Raw genomic sequence first — 26,781 nt, 5'->3', positions numbered from 1 at the left:
CGGCCACCTCTTTGGATTATTTTTAGGAGCAGCGAGTAGCGGGCTTTTTGGCTTCGCGGTACCAGTACCGATACCGGGTACCGCGAGGAGTCGATTCTTCGCGGTACCAGGTACCGATACCTGGTACCGGTACCTGGTATCGGTACTGGTACCGCGAAGCCTCATGATCACTTGGGTTCCGGGAAGCTTAATGATCACTCGGCACTGCGCATTGCCGCTAGTACCGGTACCGTTTGGATCTTAGTGACGCTCGGCGCTCGCCCGCCTCCATGCGGTATGGGCCCTGTGTGTAGACGCTGAGTCACTGCCCCGCTGACCGTCTCCCCAAGTTCCCACCATTTTGTCCTGCTTTCCGTTTCCATCACAGCTCCCGTTTCCATTATTTCATTATTTTATTTATTTATTGGAGTTACTGGATAATTCTTCATGTCCGATTCTATTTCTTTTTTAGGTTGCTAATAAATATTGTTATTGTTATTAGACTATGATCGAGTAGTCGAGTACCCATATCACCGATCGAGATATCCACTCACTGAGTGGTGATCTCTCTCTCTCTCTCTCTCTCTCTCTCTCTCTCTCTCTCTCTCTCTCTCTCTCTCTCTCTCTCTCTCTCTCTGAATGAAGTGAATATTTATTTTTTCGATAAAAAAAATAGCATGTATAGTTATTATGGATGTACTCGATCATGGTCTAATAACAATAACAATATTTATTAGCAACCAAAAAAAAAAATCGGACATGAAGAATTATCAATAAATCCAATAAATAAATCCGAGCCACTGGTACCGGTACCGAGCAATCTGGTACCGGTACCGTACCGTTTAGCTGGTACCGTTAGTACCGGTACTGGTACCGGTACCTGCCCACCCCTAACAGCAAGAGCAAGAGCAAGAGAGAGGCCAAAACAAACCCCGCCGCGAGTCCATATCTCTACCTTTTACCCGTGTTTTACGCCGCCAAGATGAGCGAGACGAGTGCCGTGGTGAAGCCACTCCGCGCCGTCTGTGGTGAGTGCTGGAAGCATGTGGAGGCTGTGGGAGAGGAGAAAATAGGGGGAAAACAAGCGCCAGGGCTGGGGAGAAAATTTTTCGAGGGGGGACAGCGAAGGGGAGAGGGAGGGAAGGAAGATGTATTTTAACTGGGGAGGAAAGGAAGGAAGGGAGAACAGAATGGGGAGGAGGAGGGAGGGAAGGAAGATGTATTTTGACTGGGGAGGAAAGGAAGGAAGGGAGAACAGAATGGGGAGGAGGAGGGAGGGTAGGAAGATGTATTTTGACTGGGGAGGAAAGGAAGGAAGGGAGAACAGAATGGGGAGGAGGAGGGAGGGAAGGAAGATGTATTTTGACTGGGGAGGAAAGGAAGGAAGGGAGAACAGAATGGGGAGGAGGAGGGAGGGAAGGAAGATGTATTTTGACTGGGGAGGAAAGGAAGGAAGGGAGAACAGAATGGGGAGGAGGAGGGAGGGAAGGAAGATGTATTTTGACTGGGGAGGAAAGGAGGGAAGGGAGAACATGATTGGGGGGAGGGAGGGAGGGAAGGAAGATGTATTTTGACTGGGGAGGAAAGGAAGGAAGGGAGAACAGAATGGGGAGGAGGAGGGAGGGAAGGAAGATGTATTTTGACTGGGGAGGAAAGGAAGGAAGGGAGAACAGAATGGGGGGAGGGAGGGAGGGAAGGAAGATGTATTTTGACTGGGTAGGAAAGAACATAAGAACATAGGGAGCCTGCAAGAGGCCTTATGGCTTACACAGGGCAGCTCCAGATTCCCTCCCACTGCCACCTGTCGTCCTCGTCCATGTAGCTATCCAGTCTACTCTTAAAACAAGCTATCGTCCCTGCACTAACTATGTGATTGCTGAGTCTATTCCATTCCCCCACCACCCTATTCCTAAACCAATGCTTGCCTATTTCCTTCCTAAATCTATACTTTTCTCATTTAAATCCATTACTGTGTGTTCTATCCTGCTGGCTAATTCTCAGTACTTTACTTATATCGCCTTTGTTGTAACCCTTGACCCATTTGAATACTTCTATCAGATCTCCCCGCACTCTTCGTCTCTCTAGTGAATGTAAGTTGATATGTTTCAGCCTATTTTGATATGGGAGGTTCCTCAGTCCTTGAATCATCTTGGTCATCCTCCTCTGAACTGATTCAAGCAAGTTGATGTCCATTCTGTAGTGTGGGCACCAAAACTGGACAGCATAATCTAAGTGTGGCCTAACTAACGCTAAATAGAGTCTGAGGATGACCTCTGCACTCCTGCTGGTTACCGTCCTGTTAATAATAAAGCCTAATACCCTGTTAGCCCTATTCCTCGCACTAATACATTACTTCCTTAGTTGTAGGTCAGAGTTCACTAACAGTCCTAAATCCCTTTCACACTCTGCTCTACCTATCGTGTTGAGTCTAAACTATACCCGTGTAATGGGTTGCATGATCCTACACTCAGTACGCTACACTTGGTGATGTTAAAATTCATCTGCCATTTCTCTGACCAAGCTGATCAGAGTTTGTTGAGATCCTCCTGCAGTGGTCTGGCATCCTCTTCTTACCTGGATTTCTTACCTGGATGACCTTTCCCTATGAGCCAGGCTGGAGTGAACCGTCAGGCAAAGAACCGAAAGGTCTCACCAACCAATGCACCAGCCTATCCAAGCTCATCAAAACAACAGTACATAATCCAATAAGACATAGGCTAGAAAGTGCATAGGGAATTCATTTTGTATGGTCAGGGTTAACTAAGTAAGCATTCACTAGGTAGGCCTTGGTAGGGCAGTCGATCATCAACCAAAAGGCTCCAGACGTTCCCTCCAACGGTTAGCCGCGACCTCCTCTTTATATTCTGTTTTTGGCAGGTATAGGTTTTTGTGGGGGAGGGGGTCCAAGCCCCTCCCCCCACTGGCCAAGATCAGGGGCTGGACTAACTGCTCACCAAAGGGCTGGAACGGGGCAGCTCAGGGCGGACTGTCATGAATGGAGGAAAGGAAGGGAAGGGAAGGAAAGGAAAGGAAAGGAATGGGAATGAAAGGAAAGGGAAAGAAAGGAGAGGATAGGATAGGAAAAGGAAGGGAAGGGAAGGAAAGGAAAGGAATGGGAATGAAAGGAAAGGGAAAGAAAGGAGAGGATAGGATAGGAAAAGGAAGGGAAGGGAAAGGAAAGGAAATGATAGGGAAATGAAGGAAAGGAATAGAAAGGGAAGGGAAGGAAAGGAAAGGAATGGGAATGAAGGGAAAGAAAGGAAAGGATAGGATAGGAAAAGGAAGGGAAGGGAAAGGAAAGGAAGGAAAGGATAGGAAAAGGAAGGGAAGGGAAGGGAAAGGAAAGGGAAGGAAAGGAATAGGAAGGGAAGGAAAGGAAAGGAATGGGAAGGGAAGGAAAGGAAAGGAAAGGAAGGAAAGGATAGGATAGGATAGGAAAAGGAAGGGAAGGAAAGGAAAGGAAAGGAATGGGAATGAAAGGAAAGGGAAAGAAAGGAAAGGATAGGAAAAGGAAGGGAAGGGAAGGGAAGGGAAAGGAAAGGAAAGGAAGGAAAGGATAGGATAGGAAAAGGAAGGGAAGGGAAGGGTAAGGGAAGGAAAGGAAGGAAAGGATAGGATAGGATAGGAAAAGGAAGGGAAGGAAAGGAAAGGAAAAGGAAGGGAAGGGAAGGAAAGGAAAGGAATGGGAATGAAAGGAAAGGGAAAGAAAGGAAAGGATAGGATAGGAAAAGGAAGGGAAGGGAAGGGAAAGGAAAGGAAAGGAAGGAAAGGATAGGATAGGAAAAGGAAGGGAAGGGAAGGGAAAGGAAAGGAAAGGAAGGAAAGGATAGGATAGGAAAAGGAAGGGAAGGGAAGGGAAGGAAAGGAAAGGAAAGGGAAGGAAAGGAATGGGAAGGGAAGGGAAGGAAAGGAAAGGAATGGGAAGGGAAGGGAAGGAAAGGAATGGGAAGGGAAGGGAAGGAATGGAATGGGAAGGGAAGGGAAGGAAAGGAATGGGAAGGGAAGGGAAGGAAAGGAAAGGAAAGGGAAGGAAAGGAAAGGGAAGGGAAGGAAAGGAAAGGGAAGGGAAGGAAAGGAAAGGAAAGGGAAGGAAAGGAAAGGAATGGGAAGGGAAGGGAAGGGAAGGAAAGGAATGGGAAGGGAAGGGAAGGAAAGGAAAGGGAAAGAAAGGAGAGGATAGGATAGGAAAAGGAAGGGAAGGGAAGGAAAGGAAAGGAATGGGAATGAAAGGAAAGGGAAAGAAAGGAGAGGATAGGATAGGAAAAGGAAGGGAAGGGAAAGGAAAGGAAATGATAGGGAAGGGAAGGAAAGGAATAGAAAGGGAAGGGAAGGAAAGGAAAAGGAATGGGAATGAAGGGAAAGAAAGGAAAGGATAGGATAGGAAAAGGAAGGGAAGGGAAAGGAAAGGAAAGGAAGGAAAGGATAGGAAAAGGAAGGGAAGGGAAGGGAAAGGAAAGGAAAGGGAAGGAAAGGAATAGGAAGGGAAGGAAAGGAAAGGAATGGGAAGGGAAGGAAAGGAAAGGAAAGGAAGGAAAGGATAGGATAGGATAGGAAAAGGAAGGGAAGGAAAGGAAAGGAATGGGAATGAAAGGAAAGGGAAAGAAAGGAAAGGATAGGAAAAGGAAGGGAAGGGAAGGGAAGGGAAAGGAAAGGAAGGAAAGGATAGGATAGGAAAAGGAAGGGAAGGGAAGGGAAGGGAAAGGAAAGGAAAGGAAGGAAAGGATAGGATAGGAAAAGGAAGGGAAGGGAAGGGAAAGGAAATGATAGGGAAGGAATAGGAAGGGAAGGAAAGGAAAGGAATGGGAATGAAAGGAAAGGGAAAGAAAGGAAAGGATAGGATAGGAAAAGGAAGGGAAGGGAAGGGAAAGGAAAGGAAAGGAAGGAAAGGATAGGATAGGAAAAGGAAGGGAAGGGAAGGGAAAGGAAAGGAAAGGAAGGAAAGGATAGGATAGGAAAAGGAAGGGAAGGGAAGGGAAGGAAAGGAAAGGAAAGGGAAGGAAAGGAATGGGAAGGGAAGGGAAGGAAAGGAATGGGAAGGGAAGGGAAGGAAAGGAATGGGAAGGGAAGGAAAGGAAAGGAATGGGAAGGGAAGGGAAGGAAAGGAATGGGAAGGGAAGGGAAGGAAAGGAAAGGGAAGGAAAGGAATAGGAAGGAAAGGAATGGGAAGGAAAGGAAAGGAAAGGAAAGGAAAGGGAAGGAAAGGAAAGGAAAAGAAAGGAAAGGAAAGGAAAGGAAAGGGAAGGGAAGGAAAGGAAAGGGAAGGAAAGGAAAGGAAAGGGAAGGAAAGGAAAGGAATGGGAAGGGAAGGGAAGGGAAGGAAAGGAATGGGAAGGGAAGGGAAGGAAAGGAAAGGAAAGGAAAGGGAAGGGAAGGGAAGGAAAGGAATGGGAAGGGAAGGGAAGGAAAGGAAAGGGAAGGGAAGGAAAGGAAAGGAAAGGGAAGGAAAGGAATGGGAAGGGAAGGAAAGGAAAGGAAAGGAAAGGGAAGGAAAGGAAAGGGAAGGAAAGGAAAGGATAGAATAGGAAAAGGAAGGGAAGGGAAGGAAAGGAATGGGAAGGGAAGGGAAGGAAAGGAAAGGAGAGAATAGGAAAAGGAAGGGAAGGGAAGGAAAGGAATGGGAAGGGAAGGGAAAGAAAGGAAAGGAAAGAATAGGAAAAGGAAGGGAAGGGAAGGAAAGGAATGGGAAGGGAAGGGAAGGAAAGGAAAGGAAAGGAAGGAAAGGATAGGATAGGAAAAGGAAGGGAAGGGAAGGGAAAGGAAAGGAAAGGAAGGAAAGGATAGGAAAAGGAAGGGAAGGGAAGGGAAAGGAAATGATAAGGAAGGGAAGGAAAGGAATAGGAAGGGAAGGAAAGGAATAGGAAGGGAAGGAAAGGAAAGGGAAGGAAAGGAAAGGAAAGGAAAGGAAGGAAAGGATAGGATAGGAAAAGGAAGGGAAGGGAAGGGAAAGGAAAGGAAGGAAAGGATAGGATAGGAAAAGGAAGGGAAGGGAAGGGAAGGGAAAGGAAAGGAAAGGAAGGACAGGATAGGAAAGGAAGGAAGGAAGGGAAGGAAAGGAAAGGATAGGAAGGAAGGAAAGGAATAGGGAAGGAAGGAAAGGAAAGGAAGGGAAGGAAAGGAAAGGAAGGAAAGGAAAGGAATAGGAAGGGAAGGAAAGGAAAGGAAAGGAAGGAAAGGAAAGGATAGGAAAAGGAAGGGAAGGAAAGGAAAGGATAGGATAGGAAAAGGAAGGGAAGGAAAGGAATAGGAAGGGAAGGAAAGGAATAGAGAAGGAAAGGAAGAGAAGGAAAGGAAGGAAGGGAAGGAAAGGATAGAGAGAGAGGAAGGAAGGAAAGAGAGAGAGAGAGAGAGAGAGAGAGAGAGAGAGAGAGGAAGGAAAGCGAGAGAGAGAGGAAAAGGAAGGAAGGAAAGGAAAGGAAAGGAAAGGAAGGAAGAGAGAGAGATAGAGAGAGAGAGAGAGAGAGAGAGAGAGAGAGAGAGAGAGAGAGAGAGAGAGAGAGAGAGAGAGAGAGAGAATGAAGAAAGGGAAAGGAATGGAGAGGAGAGGAAATGATAGAGAAGGAAAGGAAGAGAGAGAGACAGGACGATAAAGGGAGAAACAGATAAAATTAAAGATATGAAGAAAAGAGGAGATAAGACAAAGAGAGAGAGAGAGAGAGAGAGAGAGAGAGAGAGAGAGAGAGAGAGAGAGAGAGAGAGAGAGAGAGAGAGAGAGAGAGAAAAGAAGGGTGAGAAGGAAGAGGAGAGAGGAATAAGGAGAGAGAGAGAGAGAGAGAGAGAGAGAGAGAGAGAGAGAGAGAGAGAGAGAGAGAGAGAGAGAGAGATTTAAATATATATTAAGACAAGAGAGAGAGAGAGAGAGAGAGAGAGAGAGAGAGAGAGAGAGAGAGAGAGAGAGAGAGAGAGAGAGAGAGAGTGAGAGAGAATGAAGAATAAAAAATAATAATAATGAAAAAATATACTAATAACTGTCTTCATCCACAGCTCTGAAGAACAGAAGAAAGGAAGGAAGGCCATCTTGGAAGACTCCAGGACCAGTCACCCCAGTCCAAGGAAAGGTCGCAAGAGGTCAAGGAGGTCACAGTACGAAGGAGCAGTCCAGTCCGTTGTAAAGTTACTGGAAAAGGAAGGAAAGGATAGGGAAGGAAATGAAAGAAAAGGGAAGGGAGGGGAAGGAACAGAGAAGTGTATACATAGTTAAGCTTAAAGTCACATACAGTTAGATACATACAGCTAGATACATACAGTTACACTCACATAGATTTACATACAGTTTTGATGGTGCGTTTGACGAAGGCGGTTGACTCAGTGGGTAGCGGACTGGCCCGGCCCATGGTGTTATGGACGCTCTCAACACAAGTACAGTAAACCCTCAATATAACGGACTAATTTATTTATTTATTTTTTTTTTTTTTTTTTTCACATCAGAGGACACGTCTCAAGGGCAATAGTCCCAAAAAAAGCCCGCTACTCGCCGCTCTCTCTCTTTCTTATTGGTAAATTTCTTCTGCTCTTTCGTTATTTATTTTCCTTCTCTCATCTCTCTCCTTCCCTTACCTCCTCTCTCTCTTATTCTTCTCATTACGTTCTCTCTCTCTCCCTCTTTACCTCTTCCTCTCTCATAGGAATATAACACACAAACATTACAAATTAACTTTTTATTAATAGAAAAACACACATACATACATACACATAGTAACATTGATAAGGCTATGTTGGCTAGGTGGGGAGGGAGGGAGGAGGGGGTCCTTCATGAGGCTGGGGGGTATGTGTCTGTGGGGGGTTGTCAACATACTGTGGGGTCCTGTGAGCTGTGGTGAGAGAGAGAGAGAGAGAGAGAGAGAGGGGGGGGGGGGCACCTCTCTATCTCACCTCTCGAGTCTCTCACTCACTCACTCTATGATCTAATGTATATAGTTATGCATATGTTGTATTATATGTATGTAGCTAATGTATGTTGTATGGACTAATAAAAATGAAAAACATATAAAAAGGTGTTTGTCATATGTGTGTGTGTGTGTGTGTACTCTTCTCTTCTTCCATTCTTCCTCCTCCTCTTGTTCTTGTTCTTGTTCTTCTTCTTCCATTCCTCCTCCTCTTCTTCTTCTTCTTCTGATCTTCTGTTGCAATTATCATCTTCTTCCTTCTCCTCCTCTTCCTCTTCTTCTTCTTCTTGGTCCCAGCATCATCACACACCTGAGGAGAATAACTCTATTAATGGATTGGAGAGAGAGAGAGAGAGAGAGAGAGAGAGAGAGAGAGAGAGAGAGAGAGAGAGAGAGAGAGAGAGAGAGAGAGAGAGAGAGAGAGAGAGAGAGAGAGAGAGAGAGAGAGAGAGAGAGAGAGAGAGAGAGACCTATACCAAATGAAGAAGATGCAATAACAGGAGGAGGAGAAACTATGCTAAAAAAAAGAAATATGAGAGAGAGGAAAAAGGAAGAGAAAATGTGATGATCAGAGAAAGAGAGAATAAAGGAGGAGGAAGGAAGGAGAAGGAAGGAAGGGAAATAACCAAATGGAGGGAGGAAGGAGGCAAGGAAGAGAAAATGTGATGATCCGAGGAAGAGAAAGAAGAGGAGGGAAGGAAGGAAGGAAGGGAGAGAACTAAATGGAAGGAGGCAAGGAAGAGAAAATGTGATGATCCAAGGAAGAGAAAGAAGAGGAAGGAAGGAAGGAAGGGAGAGAACTAAATGGAAGGAGGTAAGGAAGAGGAAGGAAGGAAGGGAGAGAACTAAATGGAAGGAGGTAAGGAAGAGGAAGGAGGTAAGTGAAGGAAAATGGAGAAGAAATTAGAAATAGAAGGGAGAGGAAAGAGAGAGAGACCAAATGAGGAAAAAAGAGGAAGAAGAGGAAAAAAGGGAGAACCAAATGGAGGGAGGAAGAAGGGAAGGAAGAGAAAATGTAATGGGCAGAGGAAGAGAAAGAAAGGAGGAGGAAGGAAGGAAGGGAGAGAGATAACCAAATGGAGGGAGGGAGGAAGGAGGTAAGGAAGAGGAGGAAGGTAAGTGGAGGAAAAGGGAGAAGAAATTATAAGTAGAAGGGGGAGAGAGAGAGAGAGAGAAAACATATAATATTACATAGAAAAACCACACACACACACACACACACACACACACACACACACGGGACTTAAATTTCCCTGCCTACCTAGATATTGACAATGTAATATATTTGTACTGAGTGACTCCACAACACCATGGTCTGCCAGGCCTGTTGAGACCCACCGCTGTTATGCACTACACTACCAAGGTACAGTAGACCCTGGATATAATGGGCTAATTGGGGGGGGGGACTCAGTCCGTTACAAGCGGCAGAAATTTAAAGATACAGTCAGTTTATGAGTTTAACCCCTTCACTACGGCCAGGCCAAAACAGCGCCCCGCGCCGTATCCAGGATCGCCACGCGCGGCGTGCTGTTTTGGCCCGGCCGTAGTGAGTTTCTTTATGTGCACCATTTAATGGACCGCATTGGCTATACAGGCATATGACCACTCAACTCCAAGCTGTACTTTCCATAGATTTCAAGTATAGAATAGTGTGTGTCTGAAGCTGTCTCCGAGATACATACACGGCCATGGTGTCGCCATCGCTCCAAGCCGATGACATTGCACACGCTTCACTCCTGCCCGATTTCAGTTTTTCTCCAGGTCAAATAGAAGTGTCAGGAAATCGAGTAGAGGTAATAAGTGAGCGGTCGTAGGCTCGGAGCGGTGACTCTGCCAAGGCCTTGTATCCTGGAGGCAGCCTCAGATCCACTCTAGTACATAACTTGAATTCTATGGAAAGTACTGCTTTGACAGTTCACCAAGTGGCCACGTGTGGCACTGCATGTATAGCCAATACGGTCCATTCTGCATGTTTTCATATATAATACATGATGATTATGTTGAGCGTATGGCTGAAAACTTGTTATATTCAATAGCAACATTTGAAATTTGGCGCGCGTGGCGATCCCGGATATGGCACGGGGCGCTGTTATGGCCCGGCCGTAGTGAAGGGGTTAAGAGTGAAGATACAGGCCAACTCTTGCATTAATAAGTTGGACAGCACAAGACAGCTGATAGGTCCAGGCACCCAACAGGAACAAAAAACACCATGACTCTAGCATTAATAAGTTGGACAGCACAAGACAGCTGATAGGTCCAGGCACTCAACAGGAACAAAAAACACCATGACTCTAGCATTAATAAGTTGGACAGCACAAGACAGCTGATAGGTCCAGGCACTCAACAGGAACAAAAAACACCATGACTCTAGCATTAATAAGTTGGACAGCACAAGACAGCTGATAGGTCCAGGCACCCAACAGGAACAAAAAACACCATGACTCTAGCATTAATAAGTTGGACAGCACAAGACAGCTGATAGGTCCAGGCACTCAACAGGAACAAAAAACACCATGACTCTAGCATTAATAAGTTGGACAGCACAAGACAGCTGATAGGTCCAGGCACTCAACAGGAACAAAAAACACCATGACTCTAGCATTAATAAGTTGGACAGCACAAGACAGCTGATAGGTCCAGGCACCCAACAGGAACAAAAAACACCATGACTCTAGCATTAATAAGTTGGACAGCACAAGACAGCTGATAGGTCCAGGCACCCAACAGGAACAAAAAACACCATGACTCCTGCATTGGTTTTTTAATCAGACTCTCTAAAAAGATGATTGTGAAAACACCAGTAAACTCTCACAACATTAAGTTGGACAGCACAGGACATAGGGAAAGCATGAGAGAGTGAAGGTATACCGGATAACTCTTGCAACATTAAGTGGGACAGACTCACTGAGGAGGGTTGGGTCAGCTGGGCGTCCTTCACAGGGGTGGTGAGGGCGCAGGCATCAGGAGTAGCTCACAGTAGGAGTTTGAGTACACTCTCTGCCACGACCTTCACTGTAGCCAATCTGAGGGTGTTAGTACATCAGTCGGGAACTTGAAATGGCTGAGAGTAAAGCTACAGGTTGCCAAGTCAATCATCCACTCCATCAGGAAGTTATTTACTTAGGGTCGTATTATAAGACATTTCGCCGCCCAAGAACACCTATTTGACAAGGCTTTCGCAGGAGTTGTGGGCATTTCCAGGAGTAGTTTTGTGACCCTGGTGGTAGTTTAACCCTTCTTCTGTACCATGAGCCTGAAAAACACTCATTAGAACCTGACTGATATCCCCCTTTGACCTTTAGAAGTAGCTGATGTGAGAAGGGAAAGTGTCTTGTAATACCAGCCTTAATCGCAGTTATTCATTCATCAGTCAGTCAATCTTACACACACACACACACACACACACACACACACATGCAGAGGCAGTGTGGTCTCCCCATAAGAAGAAACACATCAAGAAACTAGAAAGAATACAAAAGATGGCAACAAAAATGGTTCCAGGGATTGACATACGAGGAGAGACTAAAGGAAATGGACTTACCAACACTAGAACAAAGAAGAGAAACGGGAGACCTAATACAAATCTACAAATTATTGAGCAAAATGGAAGAAGTAGACAACGAGGAGTTACCACTAAAAGAAGAAATTACCGCCAGGAACACAAGAGGACACAGTAAAAAATTGAGGAAGGGAAGATGCTTGAGAGACATAAAGAAATATAGCTTCCCGCAAAGAAATATAGAGGTTTGGAACAGATTAAGTGAGGATGTAGTATCAGAAAGGAGTGTGCAAAGCTTCAAGGAAAAGTTGGATAAATGTAGATACGGAGACGGGACCACACCAGCGTAAAGCCCAGGCCCTGTAAAACTACAACTTGGTATACACACACACACACACACACACACACACACACACACACACACACCTGATGTTATAGCCTGTTGATGCAGTGGGTTAAAGGAGAAACAAGGCTAAGAGGGGATGACCAACCATCAAGACTTGACCTAATTTTCACAAAAAATGTTGAGTTAGATGAAGGAGTCAGTCATGAGTGCCCCTTAGGAAAGAATGGCCATCAACTATGACAGATGAAAACTATGGAAGGATTTGAATACCAAGATGAGGCATATAAGGAAAAAAGGAAAAACCATGCAAAGGAAGATTATTATGTTGGACTCAAGACAGAGAATTGCAACAAAATGGTCCCAGAACTCTCGAATATGACGTATGAAGACATTGAGGGAGATGGACTTGACAGCACTGGAACAAAGAAGAGAGAGAGGAGATCTGATCGCACTGTACAAGGTGGGAAATGAGATTGATGAGGAAAAGTTGGAAAGTTTTGTTTAGTGGGCAGCTCAACATCTGTGGTCATATGCCGGAGAGACAGAAGGGGAAGGAATTATAGGAGAAGGGAACAGTTGGAAAGTTTGGTTTAGTGGGTGCAACATCTGTGGTCACATGCCAGAGAGAGACAGAAGGGGAAGGAATTATAGGAGAAGGGAACAGACCCCAGGAGACGGGACACAACCCCCTATTAATACCTGGTACCCATTCACTGCTGGGTGGACAGGGGCGTAGGGTATCGGAAAAGCCGCCCAAATTTTTCAACTCCGCCCGGGAATCGAACCTGGGCTCTCTCGGATGTGAGCCGAGTGTGCTAACCACTGCACCACGAAGCCCCCTGTTTGATGAGGTAGATAGGGATGATCTCTTCTTATCAGCAGTAACGCAGGGGCTGAGAGGACACGGAAAGAAACTTAATAAAGGAACCTGTTTGAGTGACTGGAAAAAATAAAGTTTTTCACATAGAAGTGTTAACACATGGAACAGCTTGCGGGAAGAAGTGGTGGAGTATGTGGAGTTGGAAAGGATACAGAGAACTGCAACTAAAATGGTCCCAGAACAGATTGAGGGAGATGGACTTGACGACATGGACACTAAACCCTTCATAGAGCACCTTGGTGGTGGTGGTGTGATCTGGTTTCAATGGTGGTGGTGAATGGTGTTGATGTCCTCGCTGGTGGTGGTGGTGGTGGTGGTGTTGAGCCTTGGGAATGGTGCGTGTGGTCAACTCCACCACCTGGTTGGCGTTCTGGAAGGTGCGCCGACCGCATCGCGACCTGACATCTTCACGCTGAAATAATAATAATAATAATAATAATAATAATAATAATAATAATAATAATAATAATAATAATAATAATAATAATAATAATAATAATAATAACAAATATGATAAAGGTAATTTCCTATACCAGTGTAAGCTTTGAAGAAATAAAAATTGAAGTAGAAATAATAATAATAATAATAATAATAATAATAATAATAATAATAATAATAATAATAATAATAATAATAATAATGTGTATTGTTGAGGAAGGGGTAGCCTATTATTTTTGAGACCCTGACTATTTATTTCTGTGCAAGACATGATGATATTTACTATGGAGGCAATGTTACTTTCTATGTACCACTAAAGTTGGAAAGTTTGGTTTAGTGGGCACAACATCTATGGTCATATGCCGGAGAGAGACAGAAGGGGAAGGAATTATAGGAGAAGGGAACAGTTGGAAAGTTTGGTTTAGTGGGCGCAACATCTATGGTCATATGCCGGAGAGAGACAGAAGGGGAAGGAATTATAGGAGAAGGGAACAGTTGGAAAGTTTGGTTTATTGGGCGCAACATCTATGGTCATATGCCGGAGAGTGACAAAAGGGGAAGGAATTATAGAAGAAGAGAACAGACCCCAGGAGACGGGACACAACCCCCGATTAATACCTGGTACCCATTCACTGCTGGGTGGACAGGGGCGTAGGGTATCAGAAAAGCCGCCCAAATTTTTCCACTCCGCCCGGGAATCAAACCTGGGCTCTCTCAGTCGTGAGCCGAGTGTGCTAACCACTGCACAACGAAGCACCCTATGTACCACTAAATGAGTGACTTTTCAGCGCCTGGGGCCAGCACACGATATCCCTGTTGTGGACCACATGAAACGCCCTGAATTTTCTCTTTTCTACACTCTCACACGAGCACAGTCTGTAACTTAACACACGAGAAATTAATCCAGACAAGGGAAGGTTTTGCCGGCCCCGGGGATTAAATCGGCGCCCACCAAGGCGGGAGAGCCGCGTAGCACTCCTTAACCAGTCTGTCTGAGGCTGGCCCCTCTGAGCTATGGGAGGCTCGTACTACACACAGCTCTAACCTATCTCAATGCTGTGCCCCCCTCAACTCCCTCTATTTTCCCATGTTGTAACCAAACAATGGTAACTCTAGCTTAATATTGAAGGATTTTGTCAACACATTTGTTATAGGCCTTTGCCGGAAGCAATTACCTAACCCACTGGGGGTCCTCGGCACATCAACAGCGGGCCTCTTCCTCCACTTGTCTAGTACTGATTTGTTTATAATACTCAGTTATCCATGCATAGGCCTACCCTGAAAACCTACCAGTAAACTAACTTCAAACATACCTATCTAAAACATCTTTTTCAATAACAACATTTTCCTTCTTCAATGTAGGAAATGAAGATGGCACGTCACATCAGTAAGTAAATTATATCGTACTAAGATACCTTAGTGTGGTGATTTGGTGGTGGTGGTAGTGTGGTAGTGGTGGTGTGGTGGTGGTGGTGGTGTGGTGGAAGGGCACTTTCGTCACGTGAAGGCTTCTCTGCGGTGTTCCTTCTTTTCCCTGGCCGTCCCTGTCCTCTCCACCTTCTTCTCACAGGCTGTGGATCTTCTCGTCATTGTAGTTTGAAGGAAAACACGAGAAAAAGTAAGGTTTATGGCCCTACGCAGGCCGGCCCTTGCCCCTACTCTTCTTCTTCTTCTTTTGGGCATGGCGCCAGCCGGTGAGCCGGACCAAATTGTTGTGCCGCAATGTTAAAATTGTGGAATTTGCCTATAAATTATGGCATATTCTGTGTATGAATTATGGCAGTAATATGGCAACGTGATTAAGTCAATTTATCAAAGCTAAGATGGACACCCAAGTATTTGTAACAGTGGACACGATCGAGTTTGACGTCATTGATGCCCGACACACTCTATCTGGCAATTGACTGAAATTTAGTTTTGGATTAATTAACAACTAGACCCATAGAAGTGCACAAGTCTTCAAGCTGGTGGAGGGCTAAGGTAAGCGTCCGTGGAGCATTACACTGAAGAAGTATATCATCAGCATCTATAAACACTTCTGTACCCTAAGGAAAGGCCGGGGTACTGTGCAATTTTGTCCATGAGAATATTAAAGAGCAAATGACTCAGGACCCCTCCCTGTGGAGTGCCCAATTCAAAACTCCCTTCAGCAGAGCATGTAACCACACCTCAGCCTTCCTATCATGGAAATAGTCTTTGAGCCACCCCAGTAATTTCCCTTTAACGCTCTTTAAAATAAGTTGTTCCAATATAACCTCTTTATTGGCTCGGTCAAAGGCACCTTTGAGGTCAATGAAAGCACAACAAACAGCACCTGCAGAACTTAAGCACTGAATCAAGCAGCCACCAGTCCCTTCATAAAGCCATACAGATTCTGTGACGTGGTATCTCCCACTTATACAGTCAAGCGCCTAAGTAGTATCCTTTCCATCATCTTTCACAGACAGCTAGTTAAGGAAATAGGTCTAAAGTTACCATCACCTTTAGGAATGGAAATGATCGCGGCAGTTTTCCAGGCAGATGGTAGGTAGGCTTTGTGAGTTGTAAGACATGTTCATAGACTTCACAATCTCTTGACGGGAAACGGGGCGCGGGGCCGATTCGCAGGGGGCCGATTTTCAAAAATTTAAAATTTAAATATTTTCAAAACCAAAGCAGCTAGCGACCTGAAACTAAAACAGGCACCTCCCTTAGGCATATATGAGTCTCCATGAGCAGCGGTATCAAAAAATTCAAAGTCGTTCCCTAATAAAATCCCGATTAATTGTTTTTTATATAAGTATAACAAAACTTAAAAAGGCTATAAAATCCTCAGATTTTACGCTAGATGCACAAACATCACCAAATGCAGAGATAATCACTTATATTTTCAGAATCAATAGCAATATTTAGCATATCTTATAAGTTTTTGCCCGAAATAGCTACTTATTTTTTTTTTATTTAGTGCAATTTTTTACGTAAGTTTTTAACATCTAATAAATCACTTAATTTTCACATTAGAAACTTAATACTTGAGGAAAGCATGCAGAAACATCTTAATTTTACTCAACAAAAGCAAAATATTCATTTTTCTATATACAATCACAACTTATTTTGGTTGAATTCCGATGTCACTATTGCCGCAGCACGTCTTGCCGGCTATCTGGCCCTCGTCCCTGAACAATCACTTTAGCCTTTTGGCCTATGACTTGTGGGCCCCGGTCAGTTTCCTGGACTTGTACACGTCCCTGTTCCTCGCCGTCTCCTTCCTGCCCTCCTCGATACTGCTCCTCTTCCTGCCGGTCGGCTGCTTCAAGGCCTTGTTCTTCCTCGCTTCTGAGGTCACGTCCTTGGAGAAATTAGCACCGAAACAGTTGAAGAGGGACCTGCTGATGTGCGGCAAGATGGTGTTGGCCAGGTTGTGCCCTCCTGGCACCTGTACCCCTGCAAGGTCGGGTCTGAGGCCGCCAGGAACTCCAGGAGGTGCCTGAACCCGTCCCTGTGGCGCATGGCAAGGGAGAGGAACCTCAACCTGCGCTCCTTCTTGTCCTCCCTGCACATCAGGGAGTCCCACAGCGACATCCCGAAGGACGCCATGTGGGCCATTGGGAGAGATGGCCGCTTCAGGACCGCCCGGCCCGTCTCCAGCTCTCCTCTGTCGACCAGCTCGACCAGGGCGTCGAACATCACAGAGGGCTGGTCGCCCCTCTCGAGCTCCACGGTAATCTTCATCTCCTCCTGCTGGGCAAGCTCCTGCTTGCAGCACTCGGCCACAGAGGAGTTGGCCTGGACCTTCCTGGCCAGGTAGCCGGCGTAGTTGCCGACCGCGGCGAGGAGCAACTCGTCCGTCGGCGGGTCCGGCTGGTCGTCGGCCAGCTCCCTGGCAAGCTGGGCCAAGATCACCTCGTCGTCCTCCTTCTCCTCTGCCTTGGCCCGGTCCAGGTCGGCCTGCACGTCCCCGGGGAAGAACCCGACGAGCTTCAGCAAATGCAGGCGCTGGGCCAACCTGTTGCTCACCATGAAGTTCTGCACGCTGTGTCTTCTTGTATCGTCCTCTGGATCCTTGCAGTTGTGGGGAAAGGTACAGAGACGATGAATAACTGTAGGTCCTTTACTTGGAGAGTAAACAGAGGCAGGACAGCGATAATCCTTTACAGAGGGGAAGTGCCCAGCTGACTGCGTGCCTAAGGCGAGTTAGGCGACGCGGGAACTGAGCTGAGTTGCCATGTAGGCACTAACTAAACGTACATTTCTTGTTTCCTAATACGTAAAACTGTGGACTTCACTATCCTACAGTTATCATTCATTTTACGTAAAGATTTCAACCTAAAGTTACGCAAATTTGCCATTTTTTACACAACGTTTTCAAAGTGCACGCATGGTGCTATTTTATATAAGTTACCTTGAATCCTCGACCAAATCACTCTAGAGACACTCCTGCCTGCTTGTATGCACTAAAACTTGAAGATTTCGTCCTGTTTCCACTTAAATTCGGAGTAAGAACGCAGAGTGTGTTTGAGTTGTCGCAGTGAAAGTCGCCATAACAATCGGCCCCTTACGCGAAGCCAGCGCGCCAAGACTGAAGAGATTTCCCGTCAACTAGTTGTGAAGTCTATGACATGTTAAAGAAATCTAAGACAGGTTATCTTTTATGACCAGTAAGGCATTGATAACATCATAAGTGAGCCCATCAGGAGCTGTAGACTTGCCCGATATGACTGCACAAAGCAGTTCGTCACGGGTTATGGGTACACAGGTATACCATCAAGAAGTGACAAGTTGTATTGAACGCTGGCTAGTCTGCGTCGCCTGTGGCAGCCTAGGGCACCTCTGTGAGCAGCAGGTAAGCTAGCAAGTGCCGAGGCTGTTAACAATGCACGCGCCTTCCCAGCTGGGTCAGGATCACTGGCGAGGGGCCGGCCCCGACCTCTCACCCGATTTACATGGCGCCAAATTCCTGTTATGGATTTTGGGGCACGTCCATCATTTAAAAAAGGCACCCCAATATTCTTTCCTCACTTGTTGACGGAGTTCAGTCAAATGGCAGCGCGAGCATCTAGATTGGTGGCATCTTGCTGCCAGCGCTGGTATATGGCAAGCGTCCGCTGACAGGAAGTTATGACTGGGTCCCTGCCATAGATATTACTACGGGTACACACCGGTGACCTGGAAAGAATCCCGCTGTGCCCAATAAAGTCCTCAATTGTACTAACAAGTCCCTGATACCTGCATCAGGAAAGGCGCCCTTTGTGCCGGCATACCAGGCACTGACCCAGGTGACAAGATGAGGCACACTGAGCCTTCGTCTCTGAACAAAAGGAGCCGAGACAATTGCCTCTCTATCTTCTATCGATATTTTCATGCTGACTGCTCTTTTGAACTTGCTAACTGCATGCCTCCCCCCCTCCCGCGGCCCCGCTGCACACGTCTTTCTACTCATGCTCATCCCTATACTGTCCAAACCCCTTATGCAAGAGTCAACCAGCATCTTCACTCTTTCATCCTTCACACTGGTAAACTCTGGAACAATCTTCCTTCATCTGTATTTCCTCCTCCCTACGACTTGAACTCTTTCAAGAGGAGGGTATCAGGACACCTCTCCTCCCGAAATTGACCTCTTTTTTTGGACACTCCTTTGATCTCTATCCAGAAGCAGTGAGTAGCGGGCTTTTTTATATATATTTTTATTGATGCCCTTCAACTGTCTCCTTAGCTGTAAAAAAAAAAAAAAAAAAGATTACACCTAGAAACAAAAAGAATCATACGTCTTAATAAAAAGAAACCTAGAGCTTCATATTGCAAGCGCCAGCAAAACAAATCCTAAAGATTTTTTTTTTGCCTACGTAAGAAATAAAAAAAAGTTATCACCCCCAGTATTGGCCCAATAACAACTGTAAATGGCGAATCCACGAATGATGATAAAGAAATCGCTAACATATTGAATAACTTTTTTGCCTCCGTTTTTACAGAAGAAATATTATGCGAAAGGCAACTGAAAGCCCCTAGATATATTGATGACATCCTTGAGTAGTATTAGCGACATTGTAGAAAGTGATATAGTTCAAATTATCGAAAATATTAAAGTAAACAAAACGCCCGGCCCAGATAATATATTCCCGCGAATTCTTAAAGAGGCAAAACATCAGATCAGCAAGCCCCTCTTGAGCATATTCTCAAAGTCACTAAACACAGGAAATGTACCACTAGAATGGAAACTGGCTAACGTAACTCCCATCTTTAAAAAAGGCGACAAGTCCCAACCAGGTATTTTCGACCGACCAGTCTAACGTCAATCGTGTGCAAAATTTTTGAGACGATCATTCGCGGAAAAATGGTAGTCTTTTTTTTAAGATAACAGACTAATTGAGGATTCGCAACATAGTTTTCGAAACAAACGTTCCTATTTGACTAACTTTCTCGATTTCTTGAACTTCATCCTTAATGTATACGATGAAAGTCAATCAGTAGATATTGTATATTTGGACTTTCAGAAAGCATTTGACAAAGTCCCTCACGACTGCCTCCTTAGTAAATTGCAAGCTCACAGTATAACTGGTAATATTCATAAGTGGCTCAAAGACTGTCTTACCGACCGTAGACAGAGTTGTTATGAGTGGTATATCATCTGACTGGCGAGATGCCAAAAGCGGTGTTCCACAGGGGTTGGTGTTGGAACCTGTTCTGTTTTTAGTGCACGTAAATTACATTGACGAGGGGATATCGTGTAAATTATGGAAATTTGCCGACGACACAAAAATAGCCAGGAGAGTCACTACGACAACGGATAAAGAACACTTCCAAGCTGACCTCGAACATTTAAGCAGTTGGGCACGAATATGGCAAATGAATTTCAATACTGAAAATTGCAAGGTTATGCATATCGGAATCAACAACGATCGTATTCATTATCAAATTAACGGAGTGCAACTTTATGTAGCCAGCAAATAGAAAGATATTGGACTAATAATTTCGAACGATCTTAAACCGAGTCAACATTGCACAGAAGTAGTAAAAACTGCCAACAAACTGAACGGATTAATTGGTCGTAAATTTGAACACAAATCAGAAAAATAATAATATTGACACTATAATTCGTTAGATCGCCCACATCTCGAGCATTCCGTTTAGTTTTGGTCTCCCTATTACAGAAAAGATAAAGATCAACTCGAGAGGGTGCAGCGTCGAGCTACTAAAATGATCCCTAGACTGCGAAACAAACCGTACGGAGACAAACTTAAAGAACTGAACTTATTCAGTTTATCAAAGCGCAGGCTAAGAGGTGACTTTATAGAAGCGTTTAAAATTTTCAAGTGATTCTATAACGATACTGTTCATGATTATTTTGCAGTTCTCAATCAAGTGTAACATGAAACAGTGAATACAAAATAACGAGGAGGCGTTTCAACTCAAATGAATCAAAACACTTCTTCAACCGTGTCATCAATGTATGGAATGTTTTGCCTCAAAACGTCGTCGAAAGAGAAACTATTTGCACGTTCAAAAACCGACTAGACAAATATTTAGAAGCTAACCCGAACATCCGCTATTTTGTTCCGGTCTAACAGAAAGTAGAGTTAGCTTAGTTGTCGTGTATGATCTTCCTTCTGTCCATGTAAAATTCCATTGTAGTTTTTCTGTACTACATGGTATTCTTCCTTTTCATGCCAACCTTTGCTAGAGGGACTGGTGGGAGGGGAGGAGCCTTCACCTTTGCTGCCCTGTGTCTCTGACTCGTAGATTAGAGTAATTGGTAGCAATTGGAGGATGGCTTGACGACGAGGAAAAGTTGCCGAACTTTATGTAATTTCTAATTTACTATGGAGAATTTTGCGTTTTCTTTCTATATGTAGATGCAAAAAGCGTTAATTTACCCATACATGTTAACAGAACGATCTTACAATATATAATAGCGAAGAAATCTGAGGCATATAGATACCCAGGCTTAATTCTGCCCTAGACTCAATTTTGTCGATGACAGGGGCCTATATTTTTCCTTCCCCTGTCATTATTAATGAATCACAGGTGTCGCAACTTGATGTGAACATGCCCTAAGTATTCACCTGTGGATTTATATTGTTGTATATGTGATTGGTATCCTATTTTCTGAGAAAAATGAATGTGCGATCATGGGTGTCGGAGTGCTGCTCTGGACGATGGCTTGGCGACGAGGAAAAGCTGCCGAACTTTATGTACTTTCTTATTTAATGAGGCAAATTTTGACATGGTCTTTGTCATCATAATAAAGAATGATGATCATGCTAGTTCTAGACGCCATATCAGTCGAAAAGAACCCCACATACACGAGCTTGAGCTAAGATAACAGAGGCATGTGGATGCCCGGGCTTAATTTTGCCCGAGGCACAATTTTGCCCGTGACACCGCCCCCATCCGTGGAGGGACCATGGACCTTTCTCGGGTGACAGCTATCCCATGAGTTGGGCTGTAGATATGGCAAGACAGTCTTAATTTTCCCTATTCCTTCCTTCCGTCCTTCGTTCTGTCTGCCTCGATTTCTGTCCCATATTTCTATTTGCTTTCTTCCTGGCTCAATCTCCTCCGTATCTTCTTTTTCTTCATCTTAAGCATGTTCGTAGGTAACAAGACATCGAACAGCAGAGTTACTTTGACGTAAATGTGCAGCAAACAACGAAATAATTGAATTCGTAGATTACGATTCAGTACAGTTTGCCTTGAAAGGAGGAAAAATGGGAAAAGAGAATGTGTTTCTTGAACCAGCAGCTGGAGGGGGCTCCCTAGGATTGGCTGACGGTTCTGTAAACGTGCTTGCGATTCGCTGCAAGGCCAATGACGTCATCAACCAATCAGCAGCCTCGCTGACTTAGCGCGCCTCTAACTACAATCTAAGGTTTGCTTCGTGAATCTGACGCTAACGTCGGTAGCTAAATCAATAGTGCGTAGTTATGTTAGTTCGTAGTTATTGAGTCTGTTTGTGAATTCGGGCCCAGACGTCGGTGCAAGACCTGAAAACTAGCTTGAAATTTTCCCAGAGAGAAGTGGATTACCTGAAACATCAACTGAACCAATTGAAGCAAGATAGCAAGAGTTACTCATCAACAAGTTATCAGAAGATCTCCAAGTATGTCTACAGTCCATTGATAAGTTAAACGACCGTTGTAACTACCAGGAGGACTATAACAGAAGCAACAACCTTCAGTTTGTGGGAATGGAAGAAGATCCATGTGAAACATGGGAGCAGGCAGCCAAGAAAGTTTGTCACCTGATAGAGAATAAACTAGAGTTACCGAATGTTCAGCTCGAAAGAGCTCATCGAGTTGGTCAGCATTACCCAAACCGTCTTCGTCCCATCATTGCCAGATTCACTAGATTCAGCGACCGAGAAGCAGTCAAGCGAAACGTTTCAAAACCTCGAGGATCACGAATTTACGTCAATGAAGACCTGTGTCCAGCCTCGCAAGAAATCAAGCGAGCTCAACTCCCTCAGCTCAAACAAGCCAAAAGTGAAGGCAAAATAGGGTACTTTCGCCGTACAAAATTGATAATTGAAGACAAGACAACCAACGCCATCACAAATGCTGGAATGGGTGGTTTGAGAAGTAACGAGGACTCCGGTGAACCATTGGCTGCTGACGTCGGCGCTGGTGGTGCTGCCTACACTAGGAGGGATGGGGCCCGTGGTTCCTCTTCTTTCGTCAGTGGTGAATCAGCTGCTGCGGTTGGCGCCCAGAGTCCTGCTGGAGCTGTGGGAAACGCTAGTGGCGTCACTGGAGCCCCGAGGACAGCTGGAACTGACCGGGACCGCTCAGCTAAGGGTGCATGGTCGTCGGGGACTCGACAGACGGCTTCCCCGGTGACATCCCTGCGTCAGGATACCAGACTAAAGCGTAGTTCGCGGAAATAATAACCCACTCTCGGTAAGACAAGTAACACGAATCTAGTTAACCAATATTATCCTTTAGTAGTATGGATCAAGATGTTTTCCCTTTTTCTAATTTAACTGATTCTAATCTCATATCTTTTGAATGATAGTGTACCGCACCAATTCCCATTACACATAATTGATAACCTTATATACAAGCCTTTTGAATATTATGATTGTGATAATGCAACCAACAACCTAACTATTGAGGGCAGTATATTTGAACCAACTCGTAATTACCTATTTTGTGATGACCCTGAAATAATCAGTAATGAATCCCCTTTGTCTAAATTTATTAGCTTTTATTATCAGTAGCATACCCCTTCATCTAGATAGCTGCATTGAATTATGCATTAATGTAACAAATAGGAGATATGATGTTATAGGTTTTTGTGAAACGCGCCTCAATGACACCATCTGTAAACTTTTTTCCATCGAAGGATGTGATAAATACTTTAACAACAAGAACACACACGGTGGAGGTGTTGCTATTTACTTATGCAAATCATTTCTGACTCGTATACTTAGTAACTTAGCCGCACAAGTTCATAATAGGTATGATATATCGACCCCCTAACTCCAATGTTGATGATTTTCTTGTACCTATGAGTGATATTATCACTTTTATATCCAGATTTAGAATACCTATTTATGTCTTGGGAGACTTCAACATAAATATTCTTAATCACTTTGAAAAAAATGCTCAAGACTTAGTAAATATGTTCCATAGTTACTCCTTATTTTCTACTATAAATAAACCAACACGTGCAACTCATCATTCAGCAACAATCATTGATCACATCTGGACCAATAATACTGATAATTATTTAACAAGCGAGATAATATACAACTCAATTAGTGACCATTTTCCTATTTCTAGCTCATTTTCAATAGTCAACAATAACAATGCTATAAATACGGTGACATTTACAAGTAGGAAATTTACTAATGAAGAAATAAATGCCTTTAAAGCTGACTTACTAAATTTCGATTGGAATATGATTGCATTAAATAATGATGTAAATGATCTTTTTAACAAACATAAAGATAAATTTTCAGAGCTTTACAATAAACATTTTACAGTAACAACAACTATAATTAAAGAAAAACATCTGGGTAAGCCATACATTACACCGGCTAAGAAGCAGCTAATAAGACAACGCAATAAATTACAAAAACTATACGCCAAATGGCCTTTAACGTATGAAGCTACATTTAAGTCTCTTAGAAATAAAGTAACGTCAACTATAAGATCAGCTAAAGAAAATTATTAAGTTAACAAATTATGCTGGAGATGCAAAACAGACCTGGAAAACCATTAACAGTCTACTGGGAAAGAATAAGCCTAAACTACCATCATCGTTTGTTTTCGATGGGAATATCATTACTACAACCCGTAATCAGTGGCGTGCCAGAAGGATCGGTCCTGGGCCCAACACTATTCATTATTTACGTGAACGATTTTGAGACTAATATCCTATCAAAAGTTGCCAAATTCGCCGACGACACCAAATTAGGAGGTACGGTAAGGAACAGTGAAAAATGCGAGGTTATTCATTCAGATTTAACAAGACTTGCCGATTGGAGTGACAAGTGGCAAATGTGTTTCAACTTAGATAAATGTAAAGTAATGCACATAGGTGAAAAGAACCCTAACTTTAAATATCATATTCAAGGTCAAGAGCTCAGCGAAGTAAAACAAGAAAATATCTTGGTGTCATTATCAGTAACACTCTTAAAATGAGCGATCAATGTACAGCGGCGAGTAAAAAAGCCAATATGATGTTAGGGCTAATCTCAAGAAACTTTAATTAAAAAAAAAAATTATCACCCGAACTTATGAAGAGATTATATTCAGGGTTAGTAAGACCACATCTAGAATACGCCGTCCAGTTCTGGTCACCGAAATATATCAAAGAGCAAATTTTGCTAGAAAAGAAACAAAGACGAGCAACCCCAAAATATCCAGCGATCCGTAACTTGCCGTATGACGAGCGTTTAAAGCGTTTAGATATGTTTTCCTTAAAAAAGCGAAGGGTAAGAGGGGACTTAATCGAAGTGTTCAAAATCCTTAATAGATTCGAAAACATTAACCCAGAAAGTCTATTTCAGAGAGACCCCAACACTAACACGCAGCAACAGTATGAAGTTAAAGGGAACCAGATGTAACACATTGGCGCGCATAAGTTATTTCAATAATAGAGTCGTCGATCACTGGAATAGACTCCCACCATCAGTAGTTAGTGCACAGAGTATCAATAGCTTCAAGTCTTCATTGGATAAGTACTTCAGGGATATAAGATTTTACTGACCCTTTTCGTATGTTTCAGGCACACTGCAGCACGGCGCCAACCTGACGAATTAATAATTTCCCCCACAGCTTAGGTCACCAGTAGCGTAAGTTAAGGGTAGTAATTTCCTTTTATCTCTTTACTGCAAAATTTCCATGTCCCTTTCTTCCTTAAAGGCACATGGTTTTCTTTTCTAACTATTTCCTGCCGGCACGTTGCCGGAGGGAGAGGTGGGTGGGGAGGAGCCTTCATCCATTATATACTGTCCTACCACACGTAGATTACTAGTAGTAGCGGTAGTAAACAGACACCCTCGCCATAGACCGCCAGGTCTTCTGGTATCTGTTCTTCCTGTGTATTCCTATGTATCTATACTGTTCTAACCCCTTATGCAAGAGTTTACCAGCATCTCCATTCTTTCATTCCCTTCACTGTTAATTAAACTCTGGAATAGCCTTCCTTGTATTTCCTCCTGCCTAGGACTTCTTTCAAAAACAGTGTATCAATACACCTCCCCATCCGAAATTGACCTCTCTTTTCGCTATTCTTTACTTATGCCCTCTATGGGAGCGGCTTTTTTTGCACTCTTTTTGTTGGCCTTGAGCCATTTTCTCTGACGTAAAAATTTTTTTTGGGTCCCGGACAAGCATGGTAATGTGCAAATCTGTTACAGTCCGGTTAGACAATTATGCTTTTTTTCTGCAAAGTAATTATACACTTTGCAATTTGATAAACCCTCGCTATAACATACTATTGGGGAGAAGGTGACGTATCCGAAAATTCATTAAGTCCGAGTGGTTCGAACGTTTTCATATATAACAAACTTTGCTCGGTATATTATGTGCTTAAAGTTCTCTTTTAATGTTCATTATTGTAACTTAAAATGTCTTTGCATGACTCCAGATCATAGGACAAGAATGAAAGTGTTTACATCAGGGCGGACAAATTCTGCCGGCCTACAAAGGAACCAAACCCCTCAGCTGCCAAACTTTATCAGGGATTTCCCGCAGATACAGAACTGTTTGTCGAGTTCCGTAAGAGCGAGGGTTAATTTATTTTTCAGTATGTTAATAAACTAAACAGGTAACCCGAGAAATAGCATCAACAATACGATCTTAAGTGGTGAAGTAGTCCATTCCTTTCATCCTCGTAGCTGACGGTCAGTAGGGGAGAAGCAGATGGCTCAGTGACAAGGATCTTCATTTAGTCGATCGTGGCAGCCACCTAACACCACATTACCGCTCCCCTGGATGTCAACGACTAGGCTGTCCGGCTGCGAGATAGGAGGAGGAGCCGGACCACCACCTAAAATTAAGATGCAATATGTCATTGTAATAACGTCAACAATGAAAATACAAACATGTGAATTATTTTAAAATGGCTCAAAAAGTTCGTACACTTTTAGAAGAACAACTTGCACTCTGGCATTCATTATGAATTCAAGTCTATCAAGATGCTGGCATTCATTATGAATTCAAGTCTATCAAGATGCATGTTCATGCTGTCATTGAAACTTTTACAGATTCACATTAAATACTGATAGTTTTCAAATTATAACAATATGAAATACTTGTTGCACCAGTGTTAA

The 26,781-nt window shown here is 43.8% G+C and overlaps 2 long non-coding RNA genes across 4 annotated transcripts; one reads left to right on the top strand and one right to left on the bottom strand.

Annotated features, from left to right (window-relative positions):
• The first annotated feature begins 879 nt into the window (after positions 1-879).
• Positions 880-8,263, top strand: LOC126983152 (uncharacterized). Its single transcript, XR_007735557.1, has 2 exons — positions 880-1,007; positions 6,961-8,263. It is a non-coding gene; the product is annotated as an uncharacterized LOC126983152 (long non-coding RNA).
• On the bottom strand, positions 8,027-14,735 carry LOC126983151 (uncharacterized). 3 transcript variants are annotated; one of them, XR_007735555.1, is made up of 5 exons: positions 14,441-14,735; positions 12,823-12,999; positions 12,407-12,600; positions 10,768-10,885; positions 8,027-8,172 (listed from the first exon to the last, which is right to left on the bottom strand). It is a non-coding gene; the product is annotated as an uncharacterized LOC126983151 (long non-coding RNA). The 3 variants fall into 3 exon arrangements; XR_007735554.1 differs by lacking the exon at positions 12,407-12,600 and having other exon boundaries at positions 14,441-14,721; XR_007735556.1 differs by lacking the exons at positions 12,407-12,600; positions 14,441-14,735 and adding an exon at positions 13,644-14,411.
• Between the last annotated feature and the right edge of the window lie 12,046 nt (positions 14,736-26,781).

The sequence above is a fragment of the Eriocheir sinensis genome, chromosome 53, assembly GCF_024679095.1.
Source record: "Eriocheir sinensis breed Jianghai 21 chromosome 53, ASM2467909v1, whole genome shotgun sequence".
Taxonomy (NCBI): domain Eukaryota; kingdom Metazoa; phylum Arthropoda; class Malacostraca; order Decapoda; family Varunidae; genus Eriocheir; species Eriocheir sinensis.
Note: the sequence above shows the minus strand (reverse complement) of the source record. Positions and strands in the feature narration are given on the sequence as shown.